At 39.3% G+C, this 19734-nt stretch overlaps 1 pseudogene; it reads left to right on the forward strand.

The window, feature by feature from the left end:
* Positions 1-4757: 4757 nt before the first annotated feature.
* Positions 4758-7437, forward strand: LOC147425014 (tubulin beta-3 chain-like; annotated as a pseudogene).
* The last annotated feature ends 12297 nt before the right edge of the window (positions 7438-19734 follow it).

The following is a 19734-nucleotide window of genomic DNA, read 5'->3' on the forward strand; positions in this document are numbered from 1 at the left end:
TATTATAGCTCATTCTCTTTAGAGCTAAAGGATATCACCCAAGTGAACCCAGAAATCTGTTCAGAGCCAAACTCTCCTCCATCTAAAATCAAGCTTCGATGTTGTAACCCAACGAACATATACTTTGACCAAAACAGTCGTAGATATAGACGAGAGTCTAGCATCTATGATACCATGGGTCTTGAAACCACATAAGCTCATATCATAGGAGACCCATGGGATAGACAATATCAGGGCAAAGATAATTTTATCTACAACTTGACTTGGGGAATAATTTGTCATGTTTCAAGGAGACACATAGGAAACTATGCAGAAGGTTTACATATGCCAAACATAAACAATGCTACCCAAAGTGTACCTTCACAGTCCCAGAAGGTGAGACTAAATTAGAGCCACCCTTTCACTTTTATGGAAGATGTAAAGTCCTCATACTGGCCAAAATCAGGCCAAAACACTGCATTTGAGCTCTGAGTTTTTTATCCATCGACTCAATTTTAAACATTACACTTTGCCTTCATCTTGCATTTAGGGCACATGCCCTGAGCATCCTTCTACAAGGCATTGTCCGTTTGTACAGAACGATTCTGTCAGATGCACCTAGCAAGTAGCCAGTTGGTTCGTGGGCTTCTTCTCATTTGTTTGTGCTTTTGAAGCTTAGATCAAGGTGTGGTAATGACTTAAAGTTTGCCAGACCTTACTCGCAAGTCATCTAGTCAAGCCTTCAAAGATAGTGGCAACATAGAACCATTTTTATGCACCTGCGTAAGATGGTGCCCGTGCTTCCAAAGGCTGATTTTTGAAGCTACCAAGAAATGAAGAGGGATACTTTAGCTGTGTCGCCTACCTATGGTATCATTCTAGGGATTTTCCCAATATGTGTGTTGTTGGGGAAATTCACAAAATAGATGTATAATTGCCAAAATAGCTCCTAGACAAGTGAAAGAGTTAGGCGTGAGCAGATCTTGAGGGATGGGAGCAAACCAAGACTACAATTGTCTCTAAAGTGGCTCGCTTGAAGGGGAAAGGGGGGGTGCTGGACTTCAGCAACCTTGGGCTGAGCAAAAAAATTAAGTCAAAGAATGTTTGCATTTTACCATGTAACAGTGTTCCACTTAGCTTCAAGCCTCCCTTGCAAACACAGGGCAAGAGAGCATAAAACGTGTGTGTGTGTGTGTGTCTGTGTGCGCGCGCGCGCGCCTGAAGTGATAGAGAGAGAGAGAGAGAGAGAGAGAGAGAGAGAGAGAGAGAGAGAGAGAGAGAGAGAGAGAGAGAGAGAGAGAGAGAGAGAGAGAGAGAGAAACTTGTATGAGCACTGTGTGTGTGTTTTGAAGGCTGGACGAGTTAACCAGGCTTTGGCTGCTATCCATGAGCTCAAGCAACATTTTAAATAGAGCATACATTTAGAAACTGATCAGGAGCATGTTGGCATGGCAGTAGCAAGAAAGGTAATGGCTGGCTGACGGAGCTTTTAGACTGCAGCTAAGTCTTTTCACCATGTTTGTCTTGATTCTATTTACATAATGATTGTTCTAGCTGTTGTCTTGTCAGAGTAAATAAGCAGAAGTTCAAGCTCGGAGATTTAAGGTATGCTTACTAGAAGCTAGAATTCATGATCTGCAAGTAGTAGTAATGCACATCTCACCTGCATAAGATATGAGTTTGTATTATGTCAGTCAATGTGAACTGGTAAAGAATTATAAATATGTTGATGATTCCTTGCACTTTTGAAGATGATTTTGGGGGTGTGGGAGTGTGTGAAAGAGGGGGTGTTGGTCGACAGTGCAGCAGCAGCCAATGCTCAGCTCCAATATCACTAGAGTTAGTCTAGAAATAGAAGTTTCTCACTTGCATTTTACATAGTCGCATCAGTTAACATGAAATGCATTTTCAAGACAAAGTTTTCCAGGTGTGGATATCATGGAGTCCTCTGAATATCAACTTGCCCAAGACATTTTTGTAAAGCTTACATAGGTCTAAGTCCCATGTCTGCATTCTTAACACTCTGTATTCTAAGTCCCAAGTCTGCATTCTTAACTCAGCAGGTCACTCGAGTGGGTCTCGAGTCCACGTTTTGTATGCCAGTAGAAGGGTGAGCCACAGTGCTCCGAACCCCCATCATTTGTATTGTAAATCCGTGTTGGCTTATCGAGTCGAGGAGAGTAAGTCCCTCACTCGCTACATGATTATTGTTTTTGGATCCACGGGTGGTGTTGCCGGCCACTATAGACATAGCCCTAGTTTGCTGTTGGGCTCTTGTTGAGCCCGTGTTCAGTGTATTGCGCCCTCTTATGCTATGTATGCACTTGGGTCCTAACATTTGGTATCAGAGCTTGTCAAGATGGCCTCATTAAAGGCTTGGTTCAATGTGGAAGTTGCATCCTTATGATTTGAAAGGGCGATGCACCGTTTAGTTGAATGTCATGATGGATGGAGCAGAGAAGAACCGGAATATGACTGGGATGTGGTGCAAGATGCTATGCATGCTTTGACTCAAACTCCCTCGAGGACTATGGAGATTTACCACAGGGATGTAAATTCGATGCGGTTGGGAAGTAAGAGAACAAGGAAGGAACTTGAAGGAAAGAAAGCAATGTTGGAGGACGAGCTCTGCCGAAAAAAGCCAGGGATAACCTAGCTTTTTGAGAAGGTGGCTATGATGCAGGATCAGTGGGCCACTGAGGTAGCAATTGCGAAGGAAGAGATGGATCAGCAGGGGCTGGTTTGAATGTAGGCCACATATGGCCGTTGGATTCCCCCTCGACGAGGCGGATTACAAGAGGATACGAGGCGGGTAAAGTGTACTCGATACCATACCAGGTAGCCAGGAACACGATCAAATGGTCGGGGATGCACAACAATCATGGTATATCGGGCTGAGCCGGGGGGACCAGTGAACAACTAAGACGTGTGGTGAGATATGTCGGCATGAGTGGAACAGCATGTTGGGGCAATCTATGGATGGCCGATGGGTTCCCCCTCGACAAAGCTGGCTGTCAACCAAGTGGGAGCGCAACATGAGTGCGCATGAGAATAGCCAGGGTAGTAGAGACTAGATCACTACGGCAGGGCGATGCAATGAAAAGGGTGGCATAATTTTCGGTGGTTTTTGCAAACCAGGTGCGGTGGCGCCCAAGAAGGAATGGAAGGAAGAGACAGCGAATGTGATACACGCACCACATTGCGAGACTCGGTGGGCTCCGGTGAGCACCAACCCGCGTTTCATTCGAGTTGCTTTGCTTGGCGAGTGATTATGCACATGTTCCTACTCATTAGCTATCAGGTGCAACAGAATGAATGTTGTTCTTTCTGAAGATGAGTGATCCATATTTTGCTCAAGGTTCCTTTTTGTTCTTATGGAAGGGAGAGCCTTCCGTTCTTTATGGAGAGTACTGTGATCACGAACAAAGTGAGTGGATATTGTGCGTGCAAGTGTATGAGATTGAGAGAAAGAGGAAGAGAGATACGGCATCAGAGACGTAGTAAAACCCTCCTCCAAAGGCCCCACTCTCGTCGGCAAGAGTGGTCTACTTATTGATTGCACAAAGGTGTACAATGATGATGCATGGACTGATGCAACTCGTGACTATGTCGGTGACGACGATGATGACTTTAGGGCTGAAATCTGCCAAAACCTAGGGGCTGTTTGTGCGACTGAAAACGCAGGTTTGGCTGCGTTTTTAAGGCTGAAAATGACTGCTGTCCTTGACTCCGAAAACGCTGGTTTGATGCGGCGATTGAAGGCTGAAAACACTGCCCAATTGCAGGTCTCTGGCTGCGTTTTGTAGGCTGCTAACACTGGCTGAAAATGCTGATATCTGCAGCCCTTTATTGCTGAAAACGCTAGTTGGCTGCAGTCCCTTGAGGGCAATCCCAAAACGCTAGGGATTGGGGATGGATGACGATAGCAAAAACGTTAGGTTGGGGACTGCTGCTGCTGTGTTGCTTGTGGAAACTCTAGGCTACAAGAGAGGATGGCACCACAAAAACGCTGGGATGAATGGGGAGGGGCTTGCCAAGGAATGCTTGGAGAGGGTCTTGCTGAGAGAGGGGGAGTACCTGCTGCCTGGGGGCCTGTTGTGCTCCTTGCTCATATGCCCAAGAGTGCTAACTTGCGTTTGCTTATATATTTTCTTATCCAATTTGCCCTACCTACTTTTGTTGGGAAGTCACTTAAATTACTAAGTGAAAAATGTCAAAAATAGGAAAAATAGGATAAAGTCACTGGAAAAATCCCCAAACTGACTCTGATGGAATCTGATGGAAATGCTTATGCTTATGCGGTGTGCAACCAGAGGATATGCATCTACACTAAGTGATTGGGCATGCACGGTCTACAAATAGACTCACAAAAGTGCCAGATCACTTCTAATCTAGACTGGCTGGACTTGACGGAAACCCTGTTATGGTGTAGTTTGTCCACGGACATTAGCCGATGTGTCACGTGACATTAGCCGATGCTGGCTAAGATGGAATTACTAGACACCGGGCAACGGGGCAGCTCCGGGGAGGTCACCTAATAAAAATGTAACCTATCATGTGAGTTCAACAGCAGGGTATTTAAAGTTCTTGAAACTTAAAGAAATATATATACAGAAGGGCATTATTTTTTCAAATTTAAAAAAAAACTTACAGAATTTAAAAGAAAAGGGTACATTGTATTCTTTAAAAAAATTACATAATAGGGGTTTTACAAACATGTCTTGAATGCACGTGATATGGTAGTTTTACACATAGTGAACCCCCCGAGGGGGCAGCAGATGAACAATATTTGTATAGCGACCAACAAGGCAGTGGGGTGAAGAGTCGCTCTATAATGTGGGGATTGCAATCGAGTGACTAGTTGGCTAATTGCTTGGACTGAGTTTATGAGGTGGATACCTCCTCGTCTCAGAAGTTGTGAATGCACAAACAGGTGCAAAACGCAGCCAAATCGACTCCAAGTTTTGGGAGGTGGTATGCATAGAGCTTGGCATTGATCCCACGGGGTCATACATCGGTGATGCTAACGTGTAGTTGGAGAGAGTGAATGTGTACTACAACGAGGCAAGCTACGGGCGCTACGTGCCTCGCGCCGTGCTCATGGATCTGGAGCCAGGTACTATGGACAATGTTCGAACGGGCCCCTATGGGCAGATCTTCCGCCCAGATAACTTCATCTTTGGCGAGTCCGGAGCTGGCAACAACAATTGGGCCAAGGGTCACTACACCGAAGGCGCGGAGCTCATTGATTATGTCCTTGACGTTGTCCGCAAAGAGGCTGAAAACTGCAACTTCCTTCAAGGTGAGTGCCTTTAAGATCTCATTCTATCGTTCTTTATTCTATTTTATTATGTGAAATGCTGTTTTGTCATGCCTTCTTTGCCATTTCTCCGATGTTACAGTTCCATTTATGTCTGTTATAATGATTCTGTTGTCAGTTTTTTTTATATTTGACAGTGTAGCTAGCATGTGCAATCATCTTGTTTGAAAACAATGTTCAGATCTATCCTCAGTGAAGGTTTGAAAACAATATTCAGATTTGTCCTCAGTGAAGGTTTTCAGATTTCTTTAAGTGAAATTTTCACTGCCGCTGTTGTTCTAACTTCTCTAGCTTCCTAGTATCCCCTCACTTGGTAGACATTGGCTTTAGATCTACGCTCACCACTCCCAGCCAGTGCTGGATTCCAAATTTGTTTCAAGTTAGCAAGGCTTTGCCACAAACTCTTTCTTCAATTAATGTTGATCTGTAAACTGTATACTCTTTCTATGCTTGAGATGTTTGTCTATACACTATGATGCAAGCTTCTAAAGTGGCAGTGTCTTCAACATTGTATCATTAATCCTAGTGAACTGGTTGATGGTGTCTTGTATACCTGAAACGATGGTTTTTTCTTTTTGCTATAGCTACATCTTATAAAAAAGCTAGCTTTTCTCTACTGATCAGTTAAATCTGTGATTGCTTGCTTTGAGGCCTTTGTTTTGTAGTTTTGAGCTCTGCCTCCCGCAGCAAGTTCACATTCTCAACGGCCTCCTTGGGCCTCATCTTATTAAGCTTTCTCTTTTCAGATGTCACGTGACACATCCCCACCCTATGTGTCCGTGGACAAGCTACACCACAACAGGGTTCAGTCAAGTCTAGATTAGAAGTGATCTGGCACTTTTGTGAGTCTATTCGTAGACCGTGCATGCCCAGTCACTTAGCATAGATGCATATCCTCTGGTTGCACACGGCATCATCATCGGAATTCCCATCAGAATCCATTAGCATCAGTTAGGGGAATTTTCCAGTGCATCTAGCCTATTTTCCTATTTATTGGTTATTTTTACTTATTAGTTTTAAGTGACTTTCCAACAAAAGTAGGTAGGGCAATTTTGCTAAGTTAATATATAAGCAAACCCAAGTTAGCACTTTCTGGCAAAAGAGGCAGCAGGAGCTTCCCGCTCAACAGGCAACTTCTCAGCAGTATCCCCCCCCCCCTCATGACCCCCCATCGCCATACCTCCCACTTCCTTGGCGTTTTCACAGAGCATCAGCATCCCTGAAGTCTTCCCCCTTCTGGCGTTAGTCCTTTTGCAGATCAGCCCCACCCTCGGTGTTTTTCCCGCGAGAAAACCACATCAGCATTAGCGTTTTCCCACAGTTCAGCGTTTTTGCCTTCCCTCACCCATACCAGATCCCATGGCGATTTCAACCTTTGCTTGATTGCCCTCACTCCCCAAGTCATCTAGCGGTTGCAGATTCATCCCATTTGCAGCAGCAGTACCCATAGCCTTAGCGTTTTTGAACCAGCGTTTTCAGTCATAAAACGCAGCAGCACCTCTGCCATTCCAGCGTTTTCAGTCATAAAACGCAGCAGCACCTCTGCCATTCCAGCGTTTTTGAATCAGCAATTCAGCATTGGAAAACGCAAGATTATCAGCAGATGAAGCACAACAGATCAGCCCCAGATTGGTTGCAACAGTTCCCCTATCTTTAGCCCAAGAAAACACGGCCAAAACAGTCATTTTCAGCCACCGAAACAGTCCCCGAATTCAGCGATTAGAAGCCTACAGATTTCAGCCATTGAGTCCTCGTTGTCGTCACTGTCGTCACCATCGGCATAGTCCCATTGCATCAGTCCATTGCATTCGCATTGTACACCGTTGTGCAATCAAAGTAGACCACTCTCGTCGATGAGAGTGGGGCCTTCGGAGGAGGGTTTTACAACCTCTCGGTGTCGTATCTCTTCTCTCTCCTTCTCTCAGTCTAATTCACTTGTATGCACAATATCCACTCACTTTGTTTGTGACCACAACACTCGCCATAAGACGGAAGACTCTCTTCTTCCATAAGAATTAAAAGGAACCTTGAGCAATAAAGATCACTAATCTTGAGAAAATACAACATTCATTCTGCTGCACCTTACATCAGACTTCTTCGGCAAGGATGATGATGATGCGACGAGGAGCTCGTGCTGACGCTCACGATGGGATGCCAGCACCTTGCAAGTGAAGCGATTGCCAGACGCAGAGTGAGTTCTCAGTTCACTTCAGTCGTGACTTATTATTGCCTGCTCAATGCCCTTAGGCTTTAGCTATGACGTCCGAGTCTTGAACTGCTGATCAGTGACACTTAGTCTTGATGTCCCAACCTGCTGTAGATGGCGTCTGAGTCCCGACTTCTTCCACTGTAGCCACAAACGTTGTTGACTCCCTGAGCCTCTTGTTGCCTGTCCGATGCACTAAATCGGCTTTTAGATCCATAGTTTGAAGCATCTATCTGTAGTTACACTAAATCTTGTCACATTTTGTCAATTTTTTTCAAGGCAAGCTCAAAATCTAGCCTAGATTTTGCAAGTTAGTGATACTCATAATTTTGGGTGGTAGTGTTGTATTAACTCAATAAAGAATGTACTTAATCTCAAACTGGATGTGTGACATCATAGCGTTGTGACATCATAGCGTTAAAGATTTTAAGATCGTTACTTTCTTTTACATGTAGTTATAAATTCTATAGTCTCAATTTCTCACATGGTCATATGGCTTGACCGGGTGTGTTATCTTGAGCTATAGTTTCTTGTCAAGACACGTCTAGCATACCTTGGGTCTATGTGTCACACATACACAATGTTTTTATTTTGTATATAATTACAAATATAGACACGTCTAGCATACCTTGGGTCTATGTGTGACACATATACAATGTCTTTATTTTGTATATAATTACAAATATAGTCTCAAGTTTTCACATGGTCATATGGCTTGACCGGGTGTGCCATCTTGAGCTATCGATTTTTACCTAAAGTTCTTTAAGCTATCCATATGGCTTGACCAGGTCTCTTGAGCTATCCATTCTTACCAAATGTGTAGTTGTGCCTCTTTTCACGATAAAAAGCGTTAAAGATTTTAAGATCGTTAGTTTCTTTTACATGTAGTTACAAATTCTATAGTCTCAATTTCCCACATGGTCATATGGCTTGACCGGGTGTGTTATCTTGAGCTATAGTTTTTTGCCAAGACACGTCTAACATACCTTGGGTCTATGTGTCATACCACCACTTTGAAGTTAGATTACTTTGACTCTATTGAAAACGTGTTTGATTTTAATGTGTAAGATAATCCTTAAATCCCAAGTGGGAGCCCAAGATGAGGTGGGGAGGTTTTTTGGAAAAAGAAATTATGTGATGAAAATCCCATGTGCCAGAGCCCAAGAAAAGGGTCTATTGATTTTTTTTGAAAAAGAGGTCTCCGTACCAAGGAGACTCTGGCGAAATTTTTAAGATTTATATTATATGTACAAACTCAAAATCAAATAGAGATGGTGCTTTTTTAAAAGTTGCATTTTGATTAAGCATAGACGTGCATTCATATCTCATATAATTGTTTTTGTTCAAAAAGATTAATCTTTTAATGGATTGTTTTGTAATGTGTTTTGATTGGATGAGTGAATTTTTCCACGGTTGTTTAAGAGTATGCATTATTTGTTATTTAGAGAACATTCATATGTGTGCCTTAAATCCCATGTGGGAAGCCTACTAAGTAGGTGGCTAGTATCATATGTTTTGAGATTTAGATTTGTATCAATTTACAAGGCAAATGCTATTTGGTTTTTGACAAATTACATTGAAACGATTGGTTTATTTTAATTTAGTATTCATTATATTTGTTGCTTTTCATGGTTTGTTCTCTTGACATCTATTGCAAATGAAAACACGGTACAATGTACACTTCTGTTCATTTGTAGTTCAACATGTATTTTTGCAAAAGCATGTGTTTCTAAAATTGCTATGTTACTAGTATACATAAAATAGTGGGTCATTACATTCCGTACGAAATCCGTATGAGGGGGGATGGCTCATTGCGAGAACGTCCGTATTTTGTCCGTATGTAGGGGGGTAGATTAGCAAGTAAGATACCGTACATAGGGGGGTTTCTCTAATTTTGATGCACGCAAGTGACATCCCCCATTACTAATAGTGAATCCCCCGGGTAGACTTCTCCTCAAAGGAGACAACTATTTCCACACATAACATAAGGGAGAGTTGTGTGACATTCACACAAGAGGAAAAAGATATTTTGAAAACACAACTGGCATAGAAGGATACAAAAATAACACAACTCCTTGAAGTAGCCCACACATCTCAAGCGTCACATGCGCCAAAATGGAGGAAAGTCTTGATCGCCGAAGCCAGGACGTTCAAAAATTGATGCAATGAGTGAATCCCCCCTGTTCAAGGGACGCATATAAGTCACATGGTTTTACATCCATAGTTAGTAGTCCCCGCATCACACTCATCTACGTCCATCACCAATATGCTATAAGACTTTTGATGGATGGAGTGAACACTACACATTGGCATGTGGACATTATTATCACCTAATTTTCTTAGTTTGATTAATGCAAACAATAGCCAATGTGAAATCTGTTTGAAAGAAATTCCCACAAGAAGTATATTATATGTTTGGAATGGAAAATGAGTATAAATTCAAGCAAGCCAGACAAGACACCCCTAGTGCAATTAGATATAAGCTCCAATTACATTTTGTATTTTCAATCTCAATTCATCTTATGGTGAATATGTGTAGTCAATATAAGCTCCAATTACATTTTGTATTTTCAATCTCAATTCATCTTATGGTGAATATGTGTAGTCAATATTTCATTTAGAGTTTGAACATTGGTTGTTTTCCTCTATTGAATTGTATACATATATCATGAGATTCTCTTCCATTTTTGCTATAGTGCGTTGTGATACACCGACATTGAACTCACCTTCATCTTTGATTTGACAATCATATATCCAGCTAGGCATTTCTTCCTCGAAGCCAATACTTTTGATATGATGTGATATCTTTTCATTGTTGCAGAACATGTAAACTAAATTTTCAAGTCTTTCTGCTAATAATCTATTCTAGATTGTGATGCGGATTGTGCTATGAATATACTTGTACATCCAATTTCTCTCAGAGCTTGAATTTGTTGCACATTGCATCAAACCGTTTCATTGCAAGAGATCGTAGAGTTGAGTAATGCTCCCCACCGTTTATCATCCACCACTTCCATGCAGGTTTCTCTTTCAACACCCTTGGTACTGTATTTCCTTGCACATGCTGTTATGTAGGGTTCGTTGGTGTCACCACAGAATCATTATGATTGGTAGTTAGCTTTGGCTTCTCTTGGTATGCATCCATAATAGATTCCTCTACCCTCTGTTTCTTACCATCCTTCTTTGCGATCTCTTCTCTCAAAGGCTTTGCAAGTACAGGTGCCTAAGAATGATAGGATTTGCGACAACTCTAATTAAAGCTACTAAAAAATGGTCCCTAATGCATGGAGATCTGTCTGTTTTTCTAGTGAAGCACAATTTACATTGCCACTCTTGATATCGACCACATATATTGTGCGTAAATTCCCACTCTTTGTCGGGGGCCTTTTTTTTCTTTTCTAACTTTGTACCACTTGTGTCGGCATTTTGGTCCATTACTTGCATTGATAGCTGAAGACTTAAGAACTTCATATTCAACTATAAAAACAATTCTCTACCTTTTGTTATATATTTAAACTAAAAACTTCATTAAAAAAGCAATTAAACTTACACATTGTGCAATTTGCAATGCATTCTCTATCTAACATTATGCATAAAACAAAACTATAAATTTTTCAATAAAATTACACACTTGAGGATTACTTTTACGTACTCTGCAATTTATAGACAATAAAACACATTCAAAAACATCACATTGTCTATATGTATTGGTTTAGGTTTTTTAAAAAACTTATTTTCACATGCAACATAGAATAATTAACTTAGACATTGGAACAATGATAATCATTTGCAAAACACAAAGAAAAGTAGCAATATATATGATTTCAACCTCATGCACCAATACTATCTTTTGCAACACACAATGCACTTTCTATCTGACATTATGCATCAAATAAAACTATAAAATACAATCACACTTGAGGACTACTGTCACCCAATCAAGGATTGTAGTCCCCTCATACATTCAAGTGAATATATAAAATATATTTTCATCCAATTAAGGATTGTAGCTCTCATGTTGTGCAGTGACAACTAATATATATCAATTGAAACTTATGATGGTATGAAATGCAAGACTTCAAGGATCTTTACATACCCTGTACACTAGTATAGGGCATCCAACCCTTGATTAACGACTCATTTTTTAAATATGCTCATCTTCTAAAACCAACTTTAGCTCATTTATGGACTGGTGGCTTCGTCGTAATGAGCATGAATGCTAAGAGATTCCTTTCTTTTTTTTTGGCATCGTACCTGTGATTTTTAGTCAAGGATTTTAATTTTTTAAGAAGTGCTTACTATATTAAGAATCACATTTAGTTTAGAAATAGGACCTGTGACTCTATAACCTTAGGTCAACTCGCAAGGAGAAATAAATGTATCCAGTGTTAGGATACACTCCCCAGAGATTTGCCTAGTCAAAATGCCAAAGATAGTAGATGTTTTACTATATACAGAAGAGCCCACCGGGAAAATAAAAAGTCCCGACGAGTTTAATGACACAAGTGGTTTTTGCAGATTACCAAGAGGTTTACGTTAATATTTAACATGATATCAACCTACTTCAAAGAAAACGATGCAAGCAATTGAAGACTCAAGCAACAAAGACAATTCATGCATTGGTTACACTCTCAAGGAACAATCACAAAGTGTTGAAAATCAACCTCAAGGTTAATCAAAGTGCCTACAATTATCAACAAAACAAGAAGACGCTCAACATACAACTAACTAGTGTCATGAAAGTAAGTCAGCACCTTCCTTACACTTTATCAAAGGGATTGAAGAAGATAGTGACCATCAAGTACACAACATGGAGATGGATATCAACATTGCCAGCACTTTTGAAGATAGCAATTAAGAAACTCAAGGTAACTCAAACTACTAAGATCATACAGGTACTCCTACTTCTCAGCTACATAGTCTTTTACGCATGCAAGTTATAATTGGTTGTGATGCGTTTAAATTATTACATGATGATGGGAGCACACATGATTTACTTATACATGTGCTGCAAAAAAGTTGAAACTGCATATGAATCCCACGATTTATAAAATAAAAGCAGCTTTCCGAGGAACCAAAATAAATTGTGTGTGTGTGTGTATGGTAAAAGATTTACAACACTAATTAGAAGACTTTATTGAATCACAAGATTTCTTTGTAGCACCATTGCAAAACACAAGTTTAATTTTGGGTATATCATGGAGACATTATTTTAATCCAAAGATTGACTATAATAAGCATACACTCAATGTCACACTTAATGAAAAATCTTTCACATCACAAGCTAACCAAAAGCTAAAACTAGAATCTCTTCTTAGTCACACTCGAGCTAAAAGATTATATAAAAAAGATAACAAACAATTTTTGGTTCTAATCAATGAAATTGAAACACTCAAAGAGCAATTGTCTCCTTCACAAAAGAAATTTTTGATGAAATATAAAGATTTTTTTGTTGAAGATCTACCTTCACATGTAAGGTCTCCATCTTTCTACTTGTAAGGAAATGAACTCAAAGCTTTAGGAGAAAGCCTTGAGCTTACAAACAGGTAAAACACTATCTCAAAAGCAGTTAAAATTGGTATTTTTAAAATCTTAAGCACATCAAACCTATAGCTAGGAACTTTCAAAGCTGAATTCGGGTAAAACTTGGCACTGTTATCCTCTCTAAAAGATTCACTGCCACTTTAAATTGCAAAAATAATTGGATGTTTTTTAATAATCATTAAAGCTAAAGACTTTACATTAACCTCCTAGGTATTTATTAGATATCTTCCATATATTTATAAAAGAAGAATAAAATTCACCCAAAAATACTAAAATTGACCAACCAAGTTGGGCAGGTGCTAGGGGAGGCCATTACTGACCTGCCAGGGACAAAAATAACAGCAGGGGTGCCATCTTAAGCTTGGGGGCTGCTTGAGCTACAAACAACTGTTATTTTTAGCCTGTGAGAGTTATGAGTGACAGAAAAGCTATGAATAGGACCCTAGGCTTCTCATTTTCACTCACGCTCAAAGTCCTGCAAGAAATCTCTCGTGCAAGAGAGATACTTCACCAAAATCACTAAGAGATCAAAATCTAAGTGATTCGGCGAGGTAATTATGCTAATTCCAATTAATTAGCAATTTAGATCTAATTTTTCTTAATCAATCCATTAATCAAATAAGTTTAGATTATTCTCTACTATTAAACACTCTATTATACATTATTTATCTATTGATTACTTAGTCTTAATTAAGATTAATAATCTCTATAATTACTAATTTTAATTAGGGCTTAAATTGATTAATTTTAGCCTAATTAATGGGAATTATATTAAATAAGCTTAGTGAGTTCTAAGATAATTATAAAACTATAAAACTAATTATATATATTTAGCTATAAAACTAATGGGAAATTTAGTAAAACAACTTAGCAAAGCATAAGATAAATATCAAAGCTATAGAACATTGTAAAGAACATGGGATAATTATCTCATTAACAGAAAGATAATCTAACTATTTAATTAAACCAAAATAGATTGATTTTAGCTATTAAAAAAAACGAAAAATTAGCTAATCAAGTTAGATAATTATCAGTGTTATAAAACATCATAAGTAAGCTGTGATAATTAGCTTATGGTGAGAAAATTAATCTAGCTATTTAATTAAGCTAAAATAGATTGATTTTAGCTAAAAATAAAAGAGAGAAATTAGCTAATCAAATTAGATAATGATAAGATAATTATCAAAGTCAATAAACATCATATATTAAGCCGTGAGCTTATGATTAAAAATTTAATCCAACTATTTTATTAAGCCAAAATAAATTAATTTCAGCTAAAAATAAAAGGGAGAAATCAGTTCATCAAGTTCGATAATTATAAGATAATTATTAGAGTTAGTAAACATCATACATAAATTGTGATAATTAGCTTACGGTCAAAAATTTAATCTAGCTATTTAATCAAGCCAAAATAGACCGATTTTAGCTGAAAATAAAAGATAAAAATTCGCTAATAAAGTTATATAATTATAAGATAAATATCAGAGTTACTAAACATCATATATTAGGCCGTGATAATTAGCTTATGGTCAAAAAGTTAATCCAGCTATTTAATTAAGACAAAATAGATTATTTTAGCTTTTAAAAAAGGGAGAAATTAGCTAATCAAGCTAGATAATTATAATATAATTAACAAAGTTAGTAAACAACAAAGGTAAGCCGCGATAATTAGCTTATAGTTAGAAAATTAATCTAGCTATTTAGTTAAGTCAAAATAGACTAATTTTATCTAAAAGTTAAAAGAAAAAATTAGACAACTAGCTTGGATAATTATAAGGTAATTACCAAAGCTAGAAAGAATTATTATCTAATTGTAATAATCATAAAATAATTATTTAATTAGTTTAAGTAATTATAATAGATTAAAAACCCTACTTCAAATTAAAAATTTATTGGGATAAATAGAAATTACTAAACCATTGATATGAATCTGGAAAAAAATCAACCTTTAGGAGATAATGATCTAATAAATATTAAGCCAAAAATAAGCAAATTTCAAGCGTAATAATAATAGAAAAAATATGCAAAAATTTATAAGAAAATTAAGGGAGCTTAGAAAACCCTTAAGAAAGTTGTGATAAAGTTATCTTACCTATATAAGCAAATAATAAATTACTAGGTCAAGAAATTACTATCTAGGACTACAAATTTAACCTTAGTTGGAGTAAAAAGAGGAATTAGATTAAATACGAAGGTTAAGTCAAGTAATTGGATGATTTAGCTAATAAATAGATGTCTTTTTCATAAGGATAGAAGTCATGGAACCAAAAAGGACCCGAGCCAATCCTCAATCTGATGATGAGAGTAGTATTCCCAAGAGAGCTGGAGCGTCGCACGACGACGAGGCCGGACCTAGTAGTAGGCCTAGTGATGAGAACATTCAGGCCCCAACACTCCAAAAAATGCCCGACCAGTCTCAGATGGATCTTCATTATTTTCAAGTTTGAATAATTCAAGTTTTTCTTTAAATATTAACATTGCATACGTAAAAGAGGGAGTAAGGAATTAGGAAAAGTAAATTTGGTTCAAAACCGAAGACATCTTTCAAGAAACCAACATGCATTTGTTTGTAAATTAGGAAAGAATTTTTTTGGTTAAGGCTGGTTGAATTAGGAATGATATGATTGATTCATCCTTAAGACAGCTTGTCTCAAGACACCTCCGACTCCTTGGTATATTTTAATGAATAATGATGGCTTTCTAGCCACGGATAAGTCAGTTACCCCCATGAATGATGAGTTTCTATTTTGTGTCATGTCTTGATGTTTCTTCATAAGTTAGGATACCGTTTGTATCGTAGGAGAGCTGCCCGGTTGTATGGGCAACTAGTTTGGTGTATGGGCACCCCGAACTTTGGGTGATGGGTTTCCACCCTAGATTATGAATAAGGAATGGGTGCTGTTTTTTCACCCTTTAGGTGGTCTTGAGACAAGAAGAGTATTGGTCATGGTTATTATGGTCAATGTTTTTTATTGACAGTACCCTGTCTTAAGTTTAAAGATATCTGTTTGCTAAAAGAATGCTTTTCAATGATGTCTTTAATACTTGATTGAAGGAATCACTGTGACGGAAAGTTAAAAGAAACCATTATTTTAAATGTTAAAACAATGTGATAGTAATAAGAAAGCAAAAGAATCATGTGTGAGTGCGGGGTGTGTTAACCCTCAGGGACACCCTATCACCTTCGACCGACGCATATCATTTATTTGATTGAGTCATGGACCGGGCTTGTCGGTCCAATAGGTGTGTAGATAATCGCCGATGAGAGGTGCACCACTTATCTTATTTTTACAGTAGTTTTGCAATGATTGGCCAAAACTCTTATAAAAGGTCCATTTGACCTAAAAATCCTCATTTTTGGGAGGTGTAAACGAAGAAGTGCTCTTGCTCCATCTCTGTCTCCTTCTCCTCCGTGTGCTCACGTATGTGTGTGTGTGTATGCTTGAGAGAGAGAGAGAGAGAGAGAGAGAGAGAGTGAGAGAGAGTGACCGAGCATTGCGGCAGCATCGGCGGTAGCGAGGTGGTTGAGTGCGGCATTAGCGGCGGCTCCTTCTTCTTTGCAGCACAGGATCCTTCATAATGGAAGCATTGAGCGGTGAGTGACACACCATTGTTTCTTTGAGCTTGCTAGGACTCTCTAGTTGTGTGCTTGCAGCCTTTTGAGGCTTGCACACAATACACAGGCAAGTTCCCAGCCTTCGGCACGTACAGCAAAGTCAGCCTTCGGCACGTACAGCAAAGTGTACATTTTTGGCGTCGTTGCTGGGGAATGCCTTGCAGTAAGCTTGAGGAGCACTCAGTGTGCTACCTCTGGAAGCCTTTCTTTTATTTAATTTCTGATTTTTGTTGAGTTGTGTGAGAACTATTAATAATTGGCTGTAATGTGCAGTTTTAGTTTTGTCTGTGTGTACTTGGCTGGGTTAGACTTTGTTAATTAGTGTTGTTTAGCAACTTAGAGAGAGCGGCCAGAGGTGCAACAGTGGACGTGCTTGAGACAAGCTCTGTGCGTATGCTCGGTGCCATGTAATGAACATTATCCATGATTTTTTTTAGTTTTTTTAAAAAAAGATACAATATCGGTCCAGTATCAGTATTGTACCTCGGTACACCACTACCACTATACCGGTGAGGTGGTTGAGTAAGTCTATGAGTGTGCAGTTTGTCGTGTTTGACAGTACCAGTGTGTACCAATACTAGTTATAACAATATACCAGTATAGTTGTGTACCAATACTAGTTATAACAATATACCAGTATAGTTGTGTACCAATACGTAGCTAAAAAATCCGAATCCAGTACCAGTAGTGGTAGCAGAGCCAGTATCCGTGCAAATACTAGTACCAGTAAAGTCAGCGTGCGTAGCTTGCTGGGTTAGACCACTAAATTGATTGAAGAGTGTACCTGTAGTACCAATACCCGTATCAATACTACCCGCACCAGTGTAACACTGAAAATATGAGCCCAATACCAGTAGTATCAGTAAAAGTCTGTGTGTGCAGTTGGTCATGTTAGACAGTGAGCTGGGTGTGTACCAGTGCCAATAGTTCCAGTAGTGGTATCAGTGCCAGTGCAATTACACATGAGTTTACCAGTACCCATAAACCAGCACTAGTATCAGTAAAAGTCTGTGTGCGCAGTTGGTCATGTTAGACAGTGAGCTGGGTGTGTACCACTGTCAGTAGTACCAGTAGTGGTAGCAGTGCCAGTGCAAGTACATATCAATTTACCAGTACCCTTTAACCTTATCAGTGGGAGTGAACCAATACCAGTATCATACCAATACCAGTATTGTACCAATACTAGTATTGAACCAGTACTAGTACTATTGTACCAACTCAAAAATCTAATCTGAGACCAAAGAGAATTTAAGAAAAAATACAAACAAGAGAAAAAATCTATGTGTACCAGTACCAGTACCAGTACCAATATCAGCACTATAGTAGTATCCATACCCGTGGTACCAGTACCAGTATGAGTAACAACACTATAGTAGTACCCATACCCGTGGTACCAGTACCAGTACTTCTAGTACTATAGTGAGTGTCCAGTACGAATACAACACTAAAAATCCGTACCCGTACCAGTATAACCATGAGTCATTTGAGACCACTATCAGTATATACACTGAGTACCCGTAGTACCAGTACTACCAGTAAAGCAGGTCTAGAATACCAGTACCAGTGACGATACAAGAGTTGGTTGAGTGAGTCTCTAAGTGCGGTTTGCCGTGTTAGACAATGAGTGTCCAATACCAGTCAGTAGCAGTATATACCAGTATCAATATCTAAAGTCCAGTACCCATAGTATTGGTAATGGTAGTATGGGTATTGATTGGTAGTATGGGTACTGACTGGTACTAGCACATGCTTATGGTCTCAAATTCCACTTTAGGTCAAGTTCCAAAATCACGATTATTAACTCCAGTGGATTTTTGACCTAGTCGTTTTCGACCCAGAATGCATCTAAATGCTTAGCAATGATGCCCCAATACCCCGCCTATGCTTAGTTTTCGATTTAAAAGTGTAAATTCCTAGTTATGATGAAATTAGGCCACAGGTCGGCGACGCCAAAAGCTACGAAATATTGTGAACTGCTTACGTCAATGCGTAGAGCTATTACCTGTGGTTGCAATGCAACAAACGCAATCGCAATGTGACAACCGGGGAGGGAGTAGGAAGCGCGAGAAGGAGAGGAGTGAGCGCCGTTAGCTCACGCTGTGTATTTCTTATCCAAAACTTATTAAAAAACTTACAAAAATTGGCTTTTATACCTTAGCCAAGGTTTTTGGGTGGTCAAACTCAATAATCTGGAGTTCTACCAAAGCTGGGTAATGATTGGCTGATGCAATTTGGAAGCTTGTAGCCCCGGGTCACTAATTACAGAGTTTATCCGAGAAGATAGGAGTTACAATATTCCTGATTTATCAAAATAATAAATGTTTTACAAAGAGAACTTCGAAAAATGATGTCCATGTTGGCTTGCTGCTAACATTCCCCCCTCCTCGCCTGTGTCGTCCCTTGACATAGCTTTATGGGCTGAAATAGTCTTCAGGTTGACGGCGGGCGAGGTGATCTTTAAGCACATCCAATGCCTTCTGGTATCTGATTCTTCTTTCTTTGTTGGGCACTTGCAAAAATTGCATGCTCACTTTATTCTTCAACTCCACGGTTGAGTAGCCTACAAACCTGGATGTAAGGTTGCTGATCAACCGGTGCACATATCTTCGTTCTCCAACTGAAGAATCCAGTTTAGAAAGCTTCGTCAAAGGCCAACATATTTCTTGATGGTAAAAACATACATCTGGCATAGAAGCCAGCCGTAAAGGACTTCTTCGGAAGGTTGCCCACTCAGATCGTAGCATAAGCCTTTGTTACCTTCTAAAAATGATACCCATGGGGCTCCTGTTTGCTCAAGCTCATTAAGAACTTGGATACACGTGAGAAACATTCTACAGATCTTATATAACATGGCGCACGAGAGATCCGATAGACTCTTGAAGAAAGACATGGTGCCCGTTAGGGTTTTCACCATGTATTCTCCTGTCGCTTGTCCTCTCTCTGGAGCTGGCAGTCTGGGGTAGTTAATCCAAGTTGGCCTCTTATTTGTCAGTGCTTCATGCGCTTTCCATGTCCTTACTTTGGGTACAGGACAGAAAGTTGGATCTCTTTGAAGGACTGTAGGTGCTC

Source organism: Adiantum capillus-veneris, chromosome 25 (genome assembly GCF_014529385.1).
Source record: "Adiantum capillus-veneris isolate H3 chromosome 25, ASM1452938v2, whole genome shotgun sequence".
Classification (NCBI taxonomy): domain Eukaryota; kingdom Viridiplantae; phylum Streptophyta; class Polypodiopsida; order Polypodiales; family Pteridaceae; genus Adiantum; species Adiantum capillus-veneris.